Here is a 22,696-nt window from a genome sequence, read left to right as displayed (position 1 = left end):
CACACCAAAAGGCAAAAAACACAATTTGAAGAGAGAGAGCAAGCATCTGAACCAGATATGGCAGGGATATTGGAATTATCACGCCACACATTCAAAACAACTATGATTAATATGCTAAGGGCACTGATGGATAAAGCTGCAGCATACAGGAACAGATGGGCAATGTAAGCAGAGAAATGGAAATCTGAAGAAAAAAAACACACAAAAAAATGCTAGAGATCAAAAACACTGGAACAGAAATGAAGAATGCCTTTGATGAGCTCATTAGTAGACTGGACACGGCTAAGGAGAGGATCTCTGAGCTTAACACTTAAATCAGTAAGATCAGAAGCTGAAAAATGAAGAGAAAAAGTTTCACTAATGTAAGATGAATATATTCCAGGGAGGTGGAGTAGGACATCGCACCTAGAATAAACAATGCTGGGTTGTATGCTGGATTCTCTGGGTTGATCATACTTAGAATTTGCTCAGTTTCTTGAATCTATACCTTTTTGTCTTCTGACAAATCTAGGAAGTTTTCAGTCATCACTTCTTTAAGTGTTTTTTCAGCCCACTCTTTTTTCTCCTTTCTTTTTGGGACTACAGTAACATGAATATTGCATCTTTTGTTAGGAGTCCCACAGGTCCCTGAAACTCCAACTTATCTATTTTCTGTCTCTTATTTAGACTGGATAATTCCTATTATTCTATCTTCCAAATTCACTGATTTTTTTTCCCTCTCACCTCCTTTCTTCTGCTGAACCTGTCCATTGTGCTTACTTGTTATATTTTTCAGTTTGAAAATTTCCATCTGGTTCTTCTTTATATCTTCTGGTTCTTTGGGAGTTTTTTTTCTTTTTTTTTCATTTAAGTGTGTTTGTAATTGTTCTTTGAAATATTGTGTTTATTGAGATATAAATATAATTCACATACCATGAAATTCACCCTTAAAAGGGTAGAAAAATCTGAAGTTTTACTATGTTCACAAAGTTGTGCAACCATCACCACTAATTCCAGAACATATGTATGACTCCAAAATAAAACTTCATACCCATTACCAATCATTCCTTATTCCCCTTTCTCTAGTCTCCAGAAATAACTATTTACTTACTGTCTCTACAGATTTGCCTATTCTGTACATTTCATATAAATGAAATCAAACAAAATGTGCCTTTTGTGACTGGTTTCTTTCACTTAGCTTAATGTTTTCAAAGTTCATTTGTGTCGTAGTATGTATCAGTACTTTTCACCTTTTTATGACTGATTAATATTCTATTATATGGACATATGACATTATCCATTCATATTGTTTCCAATTTTGGCTATTATGAATAATGCTGCTAGGACTGTACATGTGCAATTTTACATGTGATTATTATGTTCTCAATTCTCTTCAGTACATACCTATAAATGAAATTATTGGGTCACTTGGTCACTGTTTCACTTTTTGAAGAACTGCCAAACTGCTTTCCAAAGTGGCTGCATCATTTTCCATTCTTACCAGCAATGCATGAGCATTCTAATTTCTTTACATCCTTGCCAAGAGTTCTTACTGTCTTTTTGATTACAGCCATCTCAATTTACCTGATTTACCTTTCCCTAATAGTATTCAACATCTTTTCCTGTGTTGTTGAGGTATTTTTATGTTGGCTGCTTTAAAGGCTTTCTCAGATAATTCTAACATCTCGATAGTGACATCTATTGATTCTTTTTCTCTCAGCTTGAGATCTTCTTAGTTCTTGATATAACAAAAGCTTTTTCTTGAAACCTGGACATTCAGGGTATTATGTTATGAGAACCTCTCATTTAAGCCTCCTGTCTGTGCTCCAGCAGAAGAAAGTGGAGGTGGGGATACTTCATTACTTTACTGACAGGCTGGGCTACAAGTCAGGTTTCCCGTGTGGCCTCCACTGGACTATGGAAGGGATGTATGGCCTCATTACCACTGGGAGGTGCTGAAAGTCCTGACTTTCCAGTAGGCCTCCACTGACACTATCATAATTGGGAAGCAAAACGGGGGGACTTATTACTGCTAGGTGAAGTGGAAGCCCAGGCTCCTTGCTGAGTCTTCTCTGATACCACCCTGGCAAAGGTGCTGAGAAACATGGTGAATGTCTAGGCTCCCCACTGAGTCTTCGCTGGTGTGGGGGGGGGGTTTGAGGACACACATTTCTCTGTGGTGTTTGACTTGAATACAGTGGCTATTATCTAATGGTTTTCTGCCTTGGTTATGTGCTCCTCTCTTGGCCTTTTGGCTAGAGAAAGCAGGTTTTTGTTGGTCCTTTTTAATCTGTGTCCACTGACCATTCTGGGTTGCTAAGTTTTTCGTCCCAAGTCTAAGATACAGGAGTAAATTAAGAAAACCCAGGAAACTCACCACTGCCTCATTCCTCAATACCCATATTGGGCCTTGTCGCTTTCTCTCCACCTTTGACACCCTTCTCCTATTTGTTTTTTATATAAAACACAGTTATTAGTTGTATTTGGGAAAAATGTGGAAAAGTATGGCTGTGCCATCTGTCTAGAGGCAAAAGTCTTTTAAAAGTTCCAGTCTATCTTTTTAAACCCAAATTTTTAAAAATTTTTATTTTTTTGGTTAAATCTTAAATATAGAAATAGCTTTAAAGTGAACTATGCATTCCCTCATCCTTCTGCACATAGGCCACTAAAATGAATTAACCTTCTTGACAAAGCTCCATAACACAAACATCCATGGCTATATATTTATTCCCCCAGACTCACTTTAAGATTATTATGCAATAAGCCACTTATCTGTCATATTACATAGTACCTGCTGACCCAATTTTGGAAGTTCCTGTGACTGCCTGTTCCTTTTTTCATTTCTCACTCTTGGTAGTGTGACTCCCTCCAGAGAATCCCCACACCTTCTAATCTGCTACTTCTAACAGTGTGCAGGCTGAGAAACCAGGCAGTCCAATCTTTCAGGGATATTTTTAAACGATAGTAAACAGACTAAGCATGACAAACTCTCCCCCCACCCACCCCCCTATCATCCACAAATTTCCCAACATCTATTTGGGCTACTCTGATGTTCTTCTGATTTATCTACAGTTACCTCATAATATCCTAGGTAACTGAAGTCAGACAATAAATAATTTCAAATAACACAAAGTGCTCCTGTATGGGTAGATTCATGTCACCTTCATTGAGACCAGACCATCAAGCTGTAAACCTTGGAAACAGAGAAGACCCATGCCAACCACAGCCTCTGCTGTGGAAATGCTCTCCTAGTGCCACCATCCCGGGCGGGCAGCCTGAGAGCATAGAGAAGCAGGAAACTGAGGATTCTAAACTACTATGCTAAATAAGCAAGAGGATCGAGTTGCATGTGGATACCTAATAAGCACTTTAACGTTTTTGTTCTTCCTTTATTACTGTCAGAGCATAGCCAAAGCTGACAATTCTAGCACAATGGGTCAGAAGTTTCCAGAAATGTGCTGTGCTCAGAAAACATGTCCCAGAGGCATGTCTTTTCAGGATACCAAGGCAAATAATTGATTAAAGGTTGATGTTAGGGCTTGGCCTCATGCCTTATATCACATGCATATACAAAATATAGAACACTATGTTCCTAAGTTCCACGACACAAGGAATCAGTTCCTGACACCACACTGCAGGGCCCATGCCTGTCCATGCACACCCACGCTCCTGAAAGAGAATACCTGGTCCCAAAGAAAGAGTGTGAGGGTTAAAGTCAGAGGTCAACATTCACCTGTGCAGCCTTAGCAAGTTGCCTAACGTAAGGAAAGTACCCCAGTTTTACTGAGTTTTGGTGAACCTTTTAAAGAGAAAACCTGCACGCACAAGTGACATGGATATTCAATCCATGGCAAATACCACTACTGTTATTGATTTTTATGTATAAGGAGAAGACTCTATAAAGGGAAAGATACCAGATACTATACTCAAGCTACCATCATCTGTGAACCCAAGCACTGAGTTGATTTTTGGTCTAGTTAGAATCGACTCAGTGTCTCCACATCCAGAGTTCATGCAATGTGGTACTTGGCACCATGGAAAGGCAGATGAAAAGCTCCAGATCATGGAAATCATCACATCTTCTCTAGGGTGGCCTTCTTCCCACCAGCTCATCTATCCAGTATCCCGTGATTGCCTCCCACACTCCCTCACTCATTCCCTCTCTTTCTCTTTAATCTTCCAACTTATGGTGTTTGCTTTGTTGGTGGTGTTTGTTTTTTTGGGGTTTTTTTTTTCCTAGTCGTATACTGTTCCTAGAGTTTGAGTCTTTATTCTATACATTTTCTACCGAGTAGTCCCTCCCCTTTCAGGGCAATCATCCTGTCTTTCAAATCTCCAATCCTACTAGATTCCATTTTCTTTGAAAAGAGAGACTTTGATGGAAAGACCTACCAAATCCTGGTAGGATGCTCCACACAAAGGTGGGAAACCAACATACAGCAGAGGTGGGTTAGGGAGAAAACCAGAAGGAGCATTGGGTTACTACAACCATTCTAACTCATGTGTAAGGAACAACAACCTGTGCAGAGAGAGGGACCTCAAGGGAAATTATTGCCTAGGGGCTGGGGATAAGAGTGGGCAAAGGCTGGTAAGAACTACAGCAGAGGTGATCTAGTGATCAAATCAAGAAAATTCATCAAAGTCTATTAACAAGTAAGAAATAACCATGATCACCTCAAAATATGTAGAAAAAGTATTTGACAAATACAACATCCATTCAGGATGAATACTCTCAAAGAAGTAGATATAGAGGGAACATACCTCAATATAATAAAGGCCATATATGAAAAACCCACAGCTAACATCATATTCAATGGTGAAAAAAAATGACAGCTTTTCCTCTAAAATCAGAAACAAGAAAAGGATGTCCACTCTCACCACTTTTATTCAACACAGTACTAGAAGTCCCAGTTGCAGAAGTCAGACAGGAAAGAAATAAAAAGCATCCAAATTGGAAAGTCAGAAGTATGGGGATCCCTGGGTGGCGCAGCGGTTTGGCGCCTGCCTTTGGCCCAGGGCGCGATCCTGGAGACCCGGGATCGAATCCCACGTCAGGCTCCCGGTGCATGGAGCCTGCTTCTCCCTCTGCCTGTGTCTCTGCCTCTCTCTCTCTCTGTGTGTGTGATTATCATAAATAAATAAAAATTAAAAAAAAAAGAAAGTCAGAAGTAAAACTTCCACTATTTGCAGATGACATGATACTCTATTTATAGAATACCCTACCCTACAGACTCCACCAGAAAGCTACTAGAGCTGATATATAAACTCAATATAATTAGAGATACAAAAACAATGTACAGAAATCTGTTGAATTCCTATTCACTAATAATAAAGCAGAGAAAAAGAAATTAAGAAATCTTATTTATAACTACACCAAAAATAATAAAATTCCTAGGAATAAACTTAACCAAGGAGGAAAAAGATCTATTCTCTGAAAACTATAAAACACTGATGGGAGAAACTGAAGATAAAATGAACAAATGGAAAGATATTCCATGCTCATGGGTTAGAAGAACCAATATTTTTTAAATGTCTGTACTACTCAAAGCAATCTACAGATTTAACACAATCTCTATCAAAATACCAAAAACATTTTTCACAAAACTAAAACAAAAAATTCTTAAAATTCTATGGAACCACACAAGACCCCAAGAGCCAAAGTAATCTTGAAAAAGAACAAACCTAGAGGCATCATATTCCCATATTTCAAAGCTATAGTAATCAGAACAGTATGGTACTAGCACAAAAATAGACACAGATCAACGTAACAGAGAGTCCAGAAATAAACCCACACTTTTATGGTCAATTAATCAAAAATGAGCAGAAGACCTGAACAGGCACTTTTCAAAAAACATACAGGTGGCCAACAGACAAGTGAAAAGATGTTCAACATCACTAATTATCTTGGAAATGCAAATTAAAACCACAGTAAGATATCATATCACTCTTATCAGAATAGCTAAAATCAAAAACATAAGAAATAACAAGTGCTGACAAGGATATGGAGTAAAAGAAACCCTTGTGCTCTGTTAGTGGTAATATAAATTGGTGCAGCCACTGTGTAAAACAGTATGGGAAAAAAACAGTATGGAAGTTCCTTGAAATATTAAAAATAGAAATACCATAAGACCTAGTAATTCTTCTATTGGGCATTTACCCCCCAAAAATGAAAACACTAATTTGAAGAAGTATACACATGCCTATGTCCATTGTAGCAGTATTTACAATAGGCAAGGTATGGAAGCAACCCAAGTGCCATTGATAGATGAAGAGATAAAGAAGGTGTGGTATATACACACAATGGAATACTACTCAGCCATAAAAAAGAATGAGATAAAAAAACAGAATGAGATCTTGCCATTTGCAATAACATGGATAGACCTAGAGGGTATAAAGCTGAGTGAAATACGTCCATTAAATAAAGACAAATACCATATGGTTTCATTCTTGTGTGGAATTTAAGAAACAAAGCAAACAAGGAAAAACAGACAAACAAAACAAAACAGACTCTTAAGTACAAAGAACTGGTGGTTACCAAAGGAAAGGTGGGTGGGGGAATGGGTAAAATACATAAAGGTGATGAAGAGTATACTTACCTTGATGAGCACTGAGAAATGTATATAATCATTGAATTATATTATACACCTGAAACTAATATAACACTGTTAATCATACTTGAATTTAAAAAAAAAATCATCAATGTCTAGAACAAAGCAAGGCATCTAGGTTCCCATGACTGCCAGAGCAGAGAGGGAACATGTCACAACAGCCTGCAGGAATCCTCTTACAGACATCAGATTGGGCTCTGGCAGGCACTTCTCCACCAGGGTCGGGTCAAGTGGGTCCTGGAATTGTGGCTGAGATATGAGAGAGAGAGGGTGTCAACCTCACCACAGATAGGGCAAAAAGGAATGATGGAGACTGTGGAATTTAAAGGGAGGTGCGGGTAAGAAATGATTGGCTTAGAAATTAAGCCTTCATTTCAGCAGTGAAAACCATCTCTCACATGAGCATCAGTTTTCCCAGACACAGACACCTAGAAAAACATCATATATATGGGTCACTCTGAGCTCCTCAGTGACATCAGAGTCTTTTTATGGCAGCATCATTAAACTATTTATAGTGAGCAATTAAAGATAGCCTAAGTGGGCCACCACATTCCTATTTGGCTGGCTCTGGCCAGTGTAGTATAATGCTAACAAGATAAAGGTTTTCCTTAAATGCCATGCTACACAAAAGCCTGCTCTAGATACTTACAAATCTACTTTTAGTTTATATCTTTTTAAAAATATTTTATTTATTCATGAGAGACACACAGAGACAGAGGTAAAGACATAGGCAGAGAGAGAAGCAGGCTCCATGCATGAAGCTTGATGTGGGACTCAATCCTTGGAACTCCGGGATCACAACCTGAGCCAAAAGCAGACGCTCAACCACTGAGCCACCCAAGTGTCCCCGTATTTATATCTTTAAGTCAATTTAATTGTTCATGGGATGTATTATTCGAGAAGTAATCCACATGATGGGAAACTTCACAACTGTTCAAAGCCAAGTAGGTGGCCAGTATGTAGATATAACACACATGTAGGAGAGGATGTGGTAGGGCACAGAGGACACAGCCTTTGGACCTGAGCAGACCAGAGTCTGAAATGTACCTCTGCAAAGAAACATGACACTGGGAAAATCAGTTTCTCAAACCTCTGCTTCTTCACATGTAAAACTGGGACCTATTCACTGATTTTCCAGCACTTTTGTATATAAAGTGCCTAACGAATTTTGGCACCTGGCATTGCTCAGTGAAAGATAGCTATTTTAGAGACAATCAGCAGAGCACAGAACAAATGAAGTCAGGATTATGAAGAGACTTCTGGATATATTCTACTTCAACCACCCTCATGGTGAACTTTCAGAACCAAACTCAGCCTTATGGATGAGTCCCCAACTCTAGGCATTTCTGCCTACCCGGATCATTTCTTCCCTCTCCTCAAACATCTGATCCACCAAACGATCCCACTGACACATCTGCTTCCATCATTCATGTTCCTGGAAGGCTCCATGCCCCAAATAATTACCTGTTCAAAATCATACCTATGCTTCATAGCCCCATTCAAATGAGACCTGCAGTCTGCAAGGAGATTGCCCACCTATCTGGCTGGTTCTGGCCAATATAGTGTAATGCTAACAAGATAAAGTCTTTCCTAACAATTCAGAAACTCTCAGAAGGGGCCACAGCCTCCATAGGTGTCATCTTGAGTACATTAAATGGAATAAAAAATCCTCTCTCCTAATTCAGTACAGTTTTGTTCACTTACAATATGTTAGCAAAGGCTCTGGGAGCATGCAGTAACAGGTGGAGAACTAACAGGAGCTAACAACTTTGTTTTTAGCATAGAAAACTTGAGCAGTCTGTATCCTCTGCAATGCTTTGAAATTAAGAATTGACACACTGGGATCTTAACTCAGACTTGTCAGCACTCATGGTGTGAAGCCAGAAAACAAGCTGATTTTCACTATCAAATTCCTGGAAATGCACTTACACTCAATTTCTTGAGTTAAGATTCTGTATTTTTCTGTGAAACTCATTGACAAATGACATAAACATTTATCTGCATAATTAGTAAAAATGAATGTGCTCTGAAAACTTTTTTCCCTGAAATTTTAAGAAAATGGGTAAAAAAATATAATACTTTTTACCAATTGAATTTAAATAGCACTTTGTTATATATTAAAATTTTATTTATATTGGTATATCTTAGCAGTCTACATTCTGTCCCATTGATAGATTTGTCTATCATATTGATTTTATTATAAGAGCCTTTATAGTATGTTTTAATGTCTGATAAGAGAAGTCTCAACTTTCCCTTCAGCATTTTTTTTTGGACTTTAACAAATGGCACTGGCACTTTCAACTGCCTATATGGAACAAAATAAATTTCTTACATCATATGTAAAAATAAATTACAGATAAGGCAAAGGCTAGACGCCAAAAATGAAGCAACAAACTTTTAAAAGAAAGTCTAGGAGACTGTGTGAATAACCTAAAGATGCATGGAGATCTTTTTACTCAAGAATATAAAGGAATATAAAACAAAAGATATATTCTACTACATGAAAATTTAAAACTATTGTAGAGTAAAAGCTATCATAAGCAGGGTCTAGATAGATTTAGGAAAAACTATTTGCAATCAACATTTTAAAATACTAATATCAATAATATATAAAGTCCTCCTCAAAACAGATACAAAAAAAGAAAAATGATCCAATAGAAAAATGTGCAAAAAGATATGAATAGGCAATCTGCAGAGAAGCAAAGATCCAAAAGACCAAATATGTGGAAAACTACTCAGACTCTTTCCACCCAGACTAGCAAAAATTACAAGGAAGATTAACACCAACTGCTAACAGAAATGTCAAAGAAAGGACACTCTTCTAAATTGCTGGTGGCAGTATAAATTGTTACAGAAATATTCAAAGCATTCTGGCAGCATCTATTGCTAAAAATACACTTTGATGAGATTCCAACTACTGTAACATTTTCTTTAAAAAGTACAAAAGGATACACAAAAAATGTTTATTGCACCACTATTCCTAATGCCAAAAGAAGGAAACACAATGAATATTTATTAACAGGGTAACAGTTAAGTAATTTTGCGTCTATACCATGGAATATCATACAGCCATAAAAGAATGAATTAGAGTTATACTAGTTAAATTGGAGGTACTTCTATGAGGTTTTGTTAAATAAGAAAATGAAGACACAGAAAGGTATGTTAAATATGATAACCAGTTAATAAAGGAAATAATTATTCACAAATCCTCATATGTTTATGTGTTTATATGTTCATATGTGGTTATCTGGGCATAGAGGAAAGCACAGAAGGATACATACCAGGTAATTAACAAGGTTACCTAGGGTTATGGAAGGTAATTAAGTTCAAAAAAATGCCAAAGAACACCTAATGTGTATATGATCTCATAATTAAAACATTTTTAAATATATATATCCTACTACCTATATCTGTGCTCTTTTATAGCCTATAAAATCCATACGCACACATGCACACACACACACACACACACACACACACATCCCTTCAAGCAGCTTCTAAGATTTATCTTGTTAGTGCAACAACAGGATAGTGAGGAGAAGCCCCAACCTGAACTTGGGATCCGCACTGAGCTTATGATACAAAAACTCCAGGTAGGGCAGTGGAGAGTGGACAGCTGTTACAAAATAGAGCTGTATGTGGGCCCAGGAAAAGTTGGTTCCTTCCCTTCCTCCAATACCTGTGAAACGAGCAACAGTTGACATTATAATGAAAGCTATGTGTTACATGTCCACCACAATGCTCTAAAATACGTTGCCAACAAAATTATAAACCCTCTTCTGACATTTAAACAGATTGGAAGCAGCAATTTTATGAGATTTATAGAAACAGGCAATACTCAAATGAGAAAAAAAGTTGTAGAAGCCAACAAGACTGATTTCCTACCTAATAGTGAATCCTACCCACAGCATCTCTGGCAGGTAGGTGCCTGCCATTGGCTTGGACACTTCTAATTAAAGGCGATGTCACTAACAAGACAGCCCTTTCTAATTTTTGAACAGCCCTGAAGAATTATGAAGTTCCCTCCTATATAGAAACAAAAAATGCCTCCCTCTAACTTCTACCTCTTGACCAGAGCCTTATCTTCTTAATATAGATAATTTAAAATTAGCTAGGTTATTAAATAATAAAAAAATAAAATTAGCTAGGTTATTTAGAATCCTTTGAGAACACGCCTATCCATCATGAGGTAACATTATTTGAGGGGAGGTTATGTGTAAGTCACACAAATCAGTAAACAGTCTTTTAGTGAAATTCATGAGCACTGAGTTCCTGCTCTGAAGGAGGTCAGAGTACAGTAAAATTATTTTGCTAATGAAAATGAGTTAACATCATGCTCAATAATTTTGACTGCATTTTGACTGCAATGGCCTTTTCACAGGCTGTGAAAATGAACCGTTATCTTTGAACAAGAGGAAGATGGCCTGTAAATTGTGTTTGAATTTCTAAAGAAAACTTCCCTCAAGGCATAAACAATATTCTAAAAACAAGTTATAGTTTCAACCAACTCACTGAAATGTAAAACTGTCAAGAATAATAAATTGTTTCTTTCTCCCACATCCCCAACAAATTAACATTAGGAAGGTGTTTTTAAGTCTGTGTAAAAATTTAACCATGTAACCAATTCCTTCCCATTTTTTAAAAAAAGATTTCAAAAGCCCCCTATCCAATCCTTTCTCAAAGAAAGAGTGGCATACAATTATTTATTATTTTCCTTTCTGATGAAAGATATGAAAAGGGAAATTAACCGCAAAAATGGGGTTCTCATGTGTTCCTTAAAATATAACATTTTAGAGACACCTGGGTGGCTCAGCGGTTGAGCATCTGCCTTCGGCTCAGGACGTGATCCTGGGATTCTGGGATCGAGTCCCACATATCGAGCTCCCTGCAGGGAGCCTGCTTCTCCCTCTGCCTGTCTCTGCCTCTCTCTGTGTGTCTCTCATGAATAAATACATAAAATAAAATCTTTAAAATATATATATGTATATATATACATACATATATGTGTGTGTATATATGTGTGTGTATATATATATGCATATATATATATATATATACACAACATATAGGTATATATATAACATTTTAAATGTCCATTAACTGGCACCAGCTATGGTGCTGGAGTCTTTACAAACTAAAAGTGTACTTCAAAAAATGCTTTTTACTAGAGGACTGCCTTGGGCCACAAGAGCTCACTTGTCATTTGTTTCCATTAATAGTCACAAACTTTTTTTTTTTTTTACAAAACCCAAAAGATCTCGTGTAACTTTGGTAGATACTTTGGAGATTCCTTTTTTAAATTAATCACTCACAACTATGTTAGATATACATTTTTTGGTTCTTTTTCAAAATAAAATTATAAAATCACATCTATACAGTTTTTTTCTCAACAGTACCTTTCTATAATATCAACACTGGCTCATGTGCCCCAAAGTGACAGTCCAGCCCTGATCTTTAATTCTTTTTGAGGTTGTGTATCCATCCCTTGGCACCCAGGAGCCAGAGCGCCAGGCCTTCAAAGCACCCCTGCTTTCAAGAAGCAGACACTCCTTTTAGCTGCATGGCTTAATACCCAAAACATTAAATTTTAATTAACAAATTCAACGCTTACATTAGGATGCTCATATAAAGTAATGTTAAATCACAATAAAGAAACATATTTAGTTAAGTATTTTAATTATTATTTTTTCAGAGATTTATATATGTGGCATCAGAGGCAATTAAAATTCCCATAAACAGAAAAAAACAGCTCCAGCAGATTTCTTCACTTACCATCCTATAGCCTCTAATTAATTTTATCTCCTCAAATACTTGCTCACAACCTACTCACATAAATTTTGCTCCCCCTTGAAAGAAGTCTGCTCCTTTGGCTGCACCAAAATCCCAGGCAAAAAGGACCAAGTGAGCCACACTTGCCCAAGAGGGTCAAATATGCATGTTTGATACAAGATTAGATCTGGGAGCCTATTAGAAATGCAGGGTCTTGGGCTCCACCTCAGACTCAATGAATTAAAACAAGCATTTTAATAAGATCATCAAGTGGTTCCCAAGCATGTTAAACAGCACTTGCTTTGGACCAGTAGGTCTCAGAGGGTGGCCCCAGGACAAGCAGTAGGAGCATCACCTAGGAATTGCTAGAAATGCAAATTATTGAGCCCCATCCTACTGAATTAAAATCTCTGGCGGTGGGGCCCAGCAGTGGGTGTTTTGACAAATCCTCCAGGTAACTTTGGTGTACTGGCAAGTTTCTGAGAGCCATTACTTTAGACAAGGGACAAACTTTTCCTGTGCCCACCAGATAGTAAATTGAGGCTTTGTGGCTATACTTATGGTCTCTGTTTCAAGTACTGAATTATGTGGTTGTAGCATGAAAGTAGGCATAGACAATACATAAACAAATGACTGCAGTTATGTCCCAATAAAATTTTTCTTATGGACACTGGAACTTGAATTGTATATTATTTTCACTTGCCATGAAATACTGTTTTGGGTTTTTTTTTCAACCACTTAGAAATGTAAAAACATTCTTAGTTAACAGGCCACACAAAGACCCGTGGTAAGCCAGATTATCCTATGGGCTCTAGTTCACTACATCCCTTGATGTAGACCATGGGATGACTGTCCCTAGTTCGCACTGACCAAAGTCCTTAGGTCATCCACAGGGTCAATGCAAATCAGAACAGTAAAGCAACCTTGCCTCTCAACAAACCATTAACACTTAAAACACATTCTGTAATTTTGTAGAAACCTTGCTGAGAAGGCTATCCCAATCCCCTATACTAATAATGCTCAGGAAATAAAGTGAGTGAAATAAATAAATAAATTGAGAAAGTATAATAATACTTGTGAGCTTTTCAAAACTTAATTATAAATGTTCCCAGGGCTAAAAAAGCAAATGAAAGAACCTAACAGATTCAGATGATCTGAGCCCAGCCCATCATTCTAATCTTATTTCTATGTCCTATGCTAGGACTGAAGGTAAACCACTGTACCCAAACCACAGTCTGAGGAGGCCCATGGATCTTTCCAGCCTGTCTCCATTAGAAATGCCCTGATCCCCCAGCCCCATGTCCAAAACCTACTCATTCCATAATGTCTGGCATCAATACAGTTCCTCCACAAAACTCTCCCAAACCCCTGCTAAGAATAAACCCTCTATAGTCTTGTATCTCTATTATCTGGATTACCATATCCTGGGATTCATTTGTATGCTTTTTTAAAAATATTTTATTTATCTATTCATGAAAGACAGAGAGAGAGAGGCAGAGACACAGGCAGGGGGAGAAGCAGGCCCCATGCAGGGAGCTTGATGTGGGATTCACTCCCAGGACCCTGGGATCACACCCTGAGCTGAAGGCAGATGCTCAACTGCTGAGCCACCCAGGCATCCCTTCATTTGTATGCTTTATGTATTCATTAAATCATAAGCTCCTTGAGGGCAGGGGTAACTAATTCATTTTACATTTCATGAAGCACATTAGGCTCCTTGCAGAGGCACACAGCAGTTACTTACATATTTTCTGACATGATTGATATTTAGTGGAAATGTTAAAAACAATTAGAGAAATGATAGCACCAGCTACTCTTATTGCATCCCCATGCCTAATACTTTATCTCCAAATTGTAATAAAATTCCTTTTCAGGTGGGAAATTTTGTGTGTACCTGAAAGAATTGACACTGGGATACTGAGAGCTGACAGAAGTTGCCCAGTTCAGAAGTTCTCAAGGCTGTGTCCCCAGCAGAGCAACGGCAGCATCAGCTGAAAAGGTGCTGGGAATATGAACTCACAAGGCCCACACTCCCACTCAGGTGTTTCTTTTTACTTAGGAAAGGACACTGAACTTGCAAGATCTTGCTACAGTCTTTAAGTAAAAATACAGATAGATAACTTTGATATAGTTTCTTTTAGAGACTATCTTGTTCCACAGATCCTTCTAAAATGTTGAGTTCACCCAGTGCTCACCTATCACACCAACTCAACCCAACCATCCAGGCACAGACACTGTGAGCAATCCAGCTATTTCCATCGGGCAAATGCTCTGAATGAGCACGGACGCCATGGAGGCATTTCATCATCTCAGACTGCAGTGATGGAAGGAAATGTCAGTGATGTACAGAAAGCAAAAAGTCAAGACAAAAAGATCACAGAATTACTGATTCCAGCTGGTGCTAGTTGAGGAGTCATAATTCGGGAGGGCAGAAGTATCTCCTACATCCTGCTAGGAAAGAAAAAAAGTTTAAGCTAAGGGTAAAATAACAGGCTTGAATATCAACAGGATTTTCACCAAAGAGCTATTTAACTGAGGCACACAGAGTTGTGCCACACTGGGGGCAGCGAGGGGGCAGGGGGGGAATGCATACTGTGTATGCATTAGGCTTGCTCTGTTGCCCATTCGTCACAGACTATCTTATGCCCAACAGAGGACACTAGTAAGAAAAATAAGGATTCTCTTTTAAGAGAGACTTTACCAGGTGTTTTAAATCTTTCCCTTCGCCATGCATTTTCCTTCAGACTTGTGTGCATGTGTAGTGTAGTGTATGTTAACTTTAAGCATTATCTGACCCGTTTAAGTCAATATCTACCAAAAATATGAAAGAGACATGTCCACATTCATGGACTTTGAGAGATCTCAATTTGAGACCCACTTTGCAAAGTCCAAAAGCAAATCCCAGCATTACACAATACAAGAGCATCAAAGCGAATATTCAAGCACAAAGAAGAGCAGTCGCGCAGGCCACATGGTGAATGCCACCTGACTAAGGAGAAATTCAGTAAGAGGTACTAATATTAAGTGGTGAGAGCATGAAATTTTCTAAAAGTGGAAAACCGATCAGCCTGATCTATAAAATCATGTGTTCCCTTTCATGCAACTGATTCAAATACGCATAGGGTTCCTTTTTCAGGGCCATCTGTAGCAAACCACCTCACCCATGGGTGGACAGCAAGAGGAAAAATATAGAGAGCAAAACTCACAGCTGGCCCCAGCATAGAACTTAAGGGAAAGATCATCTCTATGAATAAAATGTCCCAAGGAGTCTTCACTACAGTTGTGTACTTGTGATGCATTTATAATAATAAATTAAAATAAACATGGTTTTCAAAGGAGCAATTTTAAATATAGTTAAATCACCGATTTTTTATAAACAGGAAAAATATGGACAGATGGATCGCCATTATCATTACAGTGATTCTGTTTGCTTTCATTTTATAGAAAACCCTGAGGAATAGCTCTGGGAGAACTCTGACAAATCTGAGACACATGGTAGGTGAGAAACGGAAAAATCACTCTTGCTTGGGGATGCTTCTTATACTCTCTGTAAACGCGGGTTTCCTCATTTGTAAAACGTAGTAAATTTTAATACCTACCTCACAGGTATGTTGTAAGAATCAAATGGAATATGAGATGAGAAGGCTAAAGTTCTCTATGAGTCAGAGCAGTTTCCATGTGGGAATAGTTCTCGTCTAATGAACGAAGGGCAACAATTAAAAACGGTTGACTAATTTCCGTAAATGCTATTCCATTTAAACTAAGTGATAATATCTGAATCTCTAATTGAGAAAATAACTAATCATTCTTAATAGCAAACTCCAAAACACTGAAACATCTTCGGGTTATATAAATAATCTGCCCGAAGGCAAACCAGAAACACGTGATACACCACAGATGCTATTTTCCATATTTAAGGTATGCTTAAAATGCTGATCCAGCTATCTCCCTCAAGACCCAGGCCCTGACATCCTTCTGATCTACTGAAGAATTACATTCATGAATTCCACAGCTCACAAAAGTCCTATTCCTCTACACCCCTCAACCCTGACTTCCTATCCTAGCATGTGCTTGTGTGCACTTACATACACACACACACACACACACACACACACACACACACATAAATGCCAGGAAAAGTCAAAGCACTGCTGGCAATTCTAGCTAGGTTAATTTAAAGCATCCTCCACCTGCCAGTTATTTTTAACTGAGTCTTCCAATTGATCAAATGTCAATAATAGAACTTTTTCTGTGTAGCAGATATTTAAGATTAACATGGCAATATTAAACTATAAAAACTTGAATCTCAAAGGATGATCTGCTACAGAAGATCCTTTCCACTATCTGTAGCTATGAATGAATGAATCACCATCCTTGAGGTACAGCTGGCTTTTACTACAAGACCAGCACATACATTAAAAAAAAAAAAAAAAAAAAAGACTACCGTAACTGAATGTAGTTTATAGTAAATATCATGCTGGCCTGGATTTCAGTGACAAGCTGTAGGATTTAGCCAGCTCAGGCCACTCACTAATCATGAATTTCAATTTTCCTTTTTTATTGAAGTAAAATTGACATACAATATTAGTTCAGGTGTCCAACATAGTGATTCGACATATATTGGGAAATGAGCACCGTATGTCTAGTCACCACCTGTCACCATACGGAGTTAATATGCTGTCTATATTCTCCATGCTGTGCATCACATCCCCATGACTTATTTATATAACTGGAAGTTTGTACCTCTAAAGGGGATCCCCTTTACCCATGTCACCCACCCCTTCATCCTCCCTCTCCTCTGACAATCATCAGTCTGTTCTCTGGGTCTAAGAGTCTAGTTTTATTTTTCTTTTTCAGTTCTACATGATGGGTCTGTTGGCCATCTGTATGTCTTCCTTGGAAAAATGTTTATTCAGATCTTATACCCATTTTTAACTGGATTATCTGTTGCTTTGATATTGAGTTGTATGATACCTTCATATATTTTGAATATTAGCCCCTTATCAGATGTATGATTTGCAAATATTTTCTCACATTCAGTAGGTTGCCTTTTCATTTTATTGATGGTTTCCTTCACTGTGCAAAAGTTTTTTAATTTGATGTAGTGCCATTTGTTTACGTGTGCTTTTGCTGCTTTTGCCTGAGATACTGGTCAAAAAAATACCACTAAAACCAATGTCAAAAAGCTTACTATTTTCTTCTAAGAGTTTTGTGGTTTCTGTTCTTACATTCAAGTTTTTAATGCATTTGAGGTAAGTTTCAATTTTCAAACATAGAAACTAATCATGATTTTTCACTTATATACACAGATACTTAATAAATTTTGTGGCATAAACAATGTTACATTGACAGAAGTAAGAGAACAGAATAACGCAAAAATAAACCTCACTATGTATAAAAATACATAACAAAGAATCCATCACCAAGAAGGGACACATTAATAGATGGTTTAGGGAATACTAGCTAGCAATTCATGATATACATACATATACATACATATATACATATACATAAATATATATATATATATATACACATTCAGGCACCCCATTACAGATATACAAAATTTAATTTGACATTTCATATTTAAAACAATAAAATAAAACCATAGGAAAATAAAAATAAAACACAATTAAAAATATCTCAGCCTCTAAAGGTGACACTTTCTTTGCTTAGAAACTAAAGAGAAAAAGCAGCACAGACTTGCCTACATAAAAATTTACCACCACTGGGATGCCTGGGTGGCTCAGCGGTTGAGCATCTGCCTTCAGTTCAGGGCGTGATCCTGGAGTCCCGGGATCGAGTCCCACATCAGACTTTCTACATGGAGCCTGCTTCTCCCTGTGCCTAAGTCTCTGCTTCTCTCTGTGTGTGTCTCTCATTAATAAATAAATTTTTAAAAAATTTACCACCACTGTGTTTTTTTAAAAAGCATAAAAAGACTAGGAAAAGTATCTTCACTAAATAGGACATTTTTATTTTTGTTAGGTAAATTGATAATAATACAAAAATGCATTACCCTCAAGAAGTAAGCAAAGTGATGGATAAAAAGCACTCTTAAGTGTCCGGTAGAAAAGCTCCATAAAAAAAAGAAAGAAAGAAAAGCTCCATATCTGGGCAATCTCCCACCCTTCGGAACTCAAACCCTACCCTTCCCTTCTTATCACATGTCTAGCCTCTAACCCCTGCATTCTGTGTTCCTGACACACTACACTGAACTACTTATGATCTCCAGGTCAGTCAAAGGTTTCTCAAAGCCCTGTCTTTGTGCTTCACCATATAGACTGGCCATTTCCCCATTCTTGCATCTAAAAATCATCTTTCAAAACAGTTCATCTTGGTGCGCCTGGGTGGCTCGGTTGTTTGAATGCCCGACTCTTGATTTCAGCTCAGGTCATGATCTCATGGTCATGAGATCGTAGCTCCACACTTAGTGGGGAGCCCAAATGAGATTCTCTCTCCTCCTCCTCCCTCTCTAAAAAAATATAAAACAAAACAGCTCATCTCACCTCAATCAGAACACCTGTTAATACCCACCTCTATCACCATACACCAACCTGCCCTATCCAACACCATTCAGAAGAACGTTCTGCAATGGTAGAAATGCTCCTATCTGTGCTAATATGGCAGCCACTAAGCACATGTGGCTGTGAAACACTTGAAATGTAGCTAGCACAAGTGAGAAATGGAACTTTTCATTTAATTTGATTTGCCATCTGTGAATAGTGGTTCTCACACTGGACAGCACATACATCCAGACTGAGGCTTTCATGAATTCACTAACTTTGTCTTATTTATCTCTGTGTCCCCATCACAAGACCAATGCCAGGCACATGCCCTCCAAGCCAAGAAAAGAGCTCTCACCAGAGAACTGAAACTACTGCCACCTTGATCTTAGACTTCTTGACTTCCAGACTATGAGAAAATAAATGTTTATTGTTTAGGCCACCCAGTCATGGTATTCTGTTGTAGCAGCCTAAGCTAAGACAAGTAACTTGGCCCAGATCATACAGCTAGTAAATGCTTGGGAAGGGATTCTAACCAAGATGCCAAAAGAATGATTGTGGGTATCATGTTCAACTATCTTTACAATGTTTTGTGATACGCATATGGTAGTAACTTTCTAATTTATGCGTCTTCCTAATTATTAATGTATCTTTATGTAAACTATTTTATTAAAGTATAGCATACATACAGAAAAATGAATAATTAAATCAACCCAAAGTCAACATCCCAGTGCAGATACCACACAATTCAGAAAATCAAATATTACCAGCACTCTAGAAGTCTCATTATGTGCCCTTCCACATCTTCCCCCACTCTTACATCATCTTCCCTACTAGGAACCACTATTCTGGCGTGTTATACAGCGTTATTAGTTTTGCCTATTCCTGACCTTGATAAACAGTGAAATCATACATTATGTACTCTTGTGTGCCTGGCTTTATTCACTCAACACTGGTCATGGGATATATCCATATTGTTTTGTCTAAAAGTAATTCTGATTGCTGTACAAGATTCCACTGTAAGACTATCCCACAGATTGCTGGTTGACTCTCTTACTACAGGACATCTGGGTTGTTTCCAGTGTAGAGCTGTAAGGCATAATGATGCCATGAACATTCTTGTATATGTCTTTTGATGCACAATCCTTACCCATAGTTTCACTTTCCACAATTTCAGTTTCCTTTAGTCAATCACTGACTAGAAGATGTTCCTCCCTCTGGCATATGCTCAGGTCAGGAGTAGCCTAACGTTACATCATGATGCTTGCATCATTCATTTCACTTCATCACACAGGCATCTCACATCATCCCAAGAAGGATGAGTATAGTATGATATTTTGAAAGGCCACATTCACGTAATTTTTATTACAGTATATTATTAAAATTATTCTATTTTATTATTGTTAATCTCTTAGCATGCCTAATTTATGAATTAAACTTTATCATAGACATGTATGTATAAGAAAAACATAGCATACATAGCATTCAGTACTATCTACGATTTCAGGCATCCACTGAGAATCTGGAATATATTCCCCAGGGATAAGGGAGGGAAATGCTATATATGACACATTTCTGTTGGCTATATTCCTAAGAATGGAATTGCTGGACTATAGAGCATTCAAATATCCAGCTTCTAACAGTTTCATATATTGGTGTACCAATTTACACTCCTACCAACAAAGTAGTAGTATTGCTGTCAGTATGGATATTTTCATCTTTTTAATTCTAGTAATTCTTGGGTGTGTGTGTGTGTGTGTGTGTGTGTGTGTGTGTGTGTGTGTGTTAGTATCATTGTGGTTTTGTTGCATTTTCCCACTGACTAATGAAGCTGAGCCTCTTTTCTTTATTGGCCATTTGGATATCCTATTTTGTGAAGTGTGTGTCAAGTCTTTTGCCTACATTTCTTTTGAGTTGTTGGTGTTATGAAAGGAGTTTTTAAATATTGTAGATATATTTTTGTCAATTGCATGTATTACAAATATCAGGTCGCCCATATTCCTTGTGGCTTGCCACTTCAAACTCAATGATCTTTTTCTGATAAGTAGAATTTCCTCATTTTAATGTGGTCCAGTGGATAAATATTTTTCTAGTAACCCACGCATGGTGTTAAAAAATCATGCATGAATAAAAGATCATTCAAAATGTAAGATGAATGAATTTTAGTGTAATATATTACAAAAAGTTATTTGAAATGGTTTCAGATTCCACTTTGCAACTAAGCTTTAAGAAATTATCATTTGTCAATGTGGTGTATAAAATAATATTCACAATTATGGAAAACGCCATTAAAATAGTTCTCCCTTTCCAACTATATATCTTTGTAAAGCTGGATTTTCTTTAGATATTTCAACTGAAACAACATATCAAAACCATCAGAGATGTTGTCTTCTGTTTCTATATCTTCTATTCTTCTATGAAGCCAGACATTAATAAAATTTGCAAAAATATAAAATAATGATACTCTTGCTATTAAAGTTTTATTTGGAAAATATAGTTATTTTTCATAAAAATATGATATTTATATGAACACGCATTGTGTTTATTGTTTTAAATATATTTATATGTTTTAAATATTTTTAAATGTCTAAATTTTAATTTCTATAGTACATCATCATATACACTATTATACTGTTCAATACAGTAAATATTCAAAAATATAACCCACAAAAAACCTTTTTGGAGTCCTCAATAACTTTTAAGAGTCTAAAAGGGACCCAAGACCAAAATATTGGGGAACTGCTGGTATAGTTATTCTATCAATTACTGAAAGAGGGGTGTTAAAATTTTCAGCTATGAAAATGGATTTATCAATTTCTTTTTTTATCAATTTCTTTTAGTTTTTTTCTTTATAACTATTAGTTATCTACAATAACTATCATTCTCTTTTTATCTCTACCAATGATCCTGTCTCAAAGTCTATTTAGATGATAGTAATTTAGTTACACTAGCTTTCTTTTTTTTCTATATGGTCTCTCCATCCCTCTTTCTCCCCCTTCATTTTCTGGGACTATAATACACCTACAAGAAATCTTTTTAACATATTATATATGTCTCTTATATTCTTTCCTGGTTGTCATTTTCTTTCCTAATTCCTTTTCATCTTCATACTTTAGCCTCGATATTATTTTAATCTATTTCCAATGTACCATTTATCTCTTCATCTGTATCTAACCTGTACTTATGCCCACTACTGATTTCTTAATTTCACTTCATCTTTTAGAGCCAGATTTTTATACTTTCAATTTCCAGGACTATTTTCTGATAGTCCTAGTTCTAGTTCAATTTTCCATCACCTGAGTATGGTAATTAGAGTTAAAGCCTGTATTTGATAACACCTATAACAGTGTATCCCCAAAATAGGGTCTGTTTCTTTTATCTGTTTTATCTCTCAGTTTTCAGTCAATTTCTATGTTTTCCCATACTTCTTTTTTTTTTTTAATTGAAGGCTAGGAATTGTGCATGAAAACTGTTAAAGAAAACTGTTAAAACTGTTTGAGACTCTGAGGAACTGTTCTCTTTCACCAGAGGGGAACATGTTTTTGCTGCTAGCAGTTAATTAAGATAGGGAAGATTACTTGATTGAATAAGGGATTGTGCTAGGCTTCTGTTGTTGTGAGAGTTAGTCTATTTCCTGTTCGCCCATATTTTTAGATTATAATATTTTAGGTGTCCCAAATAAAAGTATGTATTTACCAGAACCTCTCTCATTTTTGGTGGGCTCTGAATTGCATTTTTGTGCTCTGCCACCCATGAGACTTCTAGAGACTTTACTGAGTTTAAAAGGAATATGCCACAAGTGGAAACGTGGTGCTGGTAGTCAGGCTCACTCCT

The 22,696-nt window shown here is 37.1% G+C and overlaps 1 protein-coding gene across 5 annotated transcripts in view; it reads right to left on the bottom strand.

Annotated features, from left to right (window-relative positions):
* MTUS2 (microtubule associated scaffold protein 2) overlaps nucleotides 1-22,696 on the bottom strand; it is a 585,745-nt gene that overhangs the window by 457,949 nt on the left and 105,100 nt on the right. The window contains exon 2 of one of the 5 annotated variants that reach the window (XM_041765698.1): nucleotides 10,137-10,266. The exons of the other annotated variants lie outside the window; for them this stretch is intronic. The gene's annotated coding sequence lies outside the window, so the exon portion shown is untranslated. The remainder of the gene's footprint in view (nucleotides 1-10,136; nucleotides 10,267-22,696) is intronic. 5 annotated transcript variants of the gene reach the window in all.

The sequence above is a fragment of the Vulpes lagopus genome, chromosome 8, assembly GCF_018345385.1.
Source record: "Vulpes lagopus strain Blue_001 chromosome 8, ASM1834538v1, whole genome shotgun sequence".
Classification (NCBI taxonomy): domain Eukaryota; kingdom Metazoa; phylum Chordata; class Mammalia; order Carnivora; family Canidae; genus Vulpes; species Vulpes lagopus.
The sequence above is the reverse complement of the archived record's forward strand: the minus strand, read 5'-3'. Positions and strand labels throughout refer to the sequence as shown.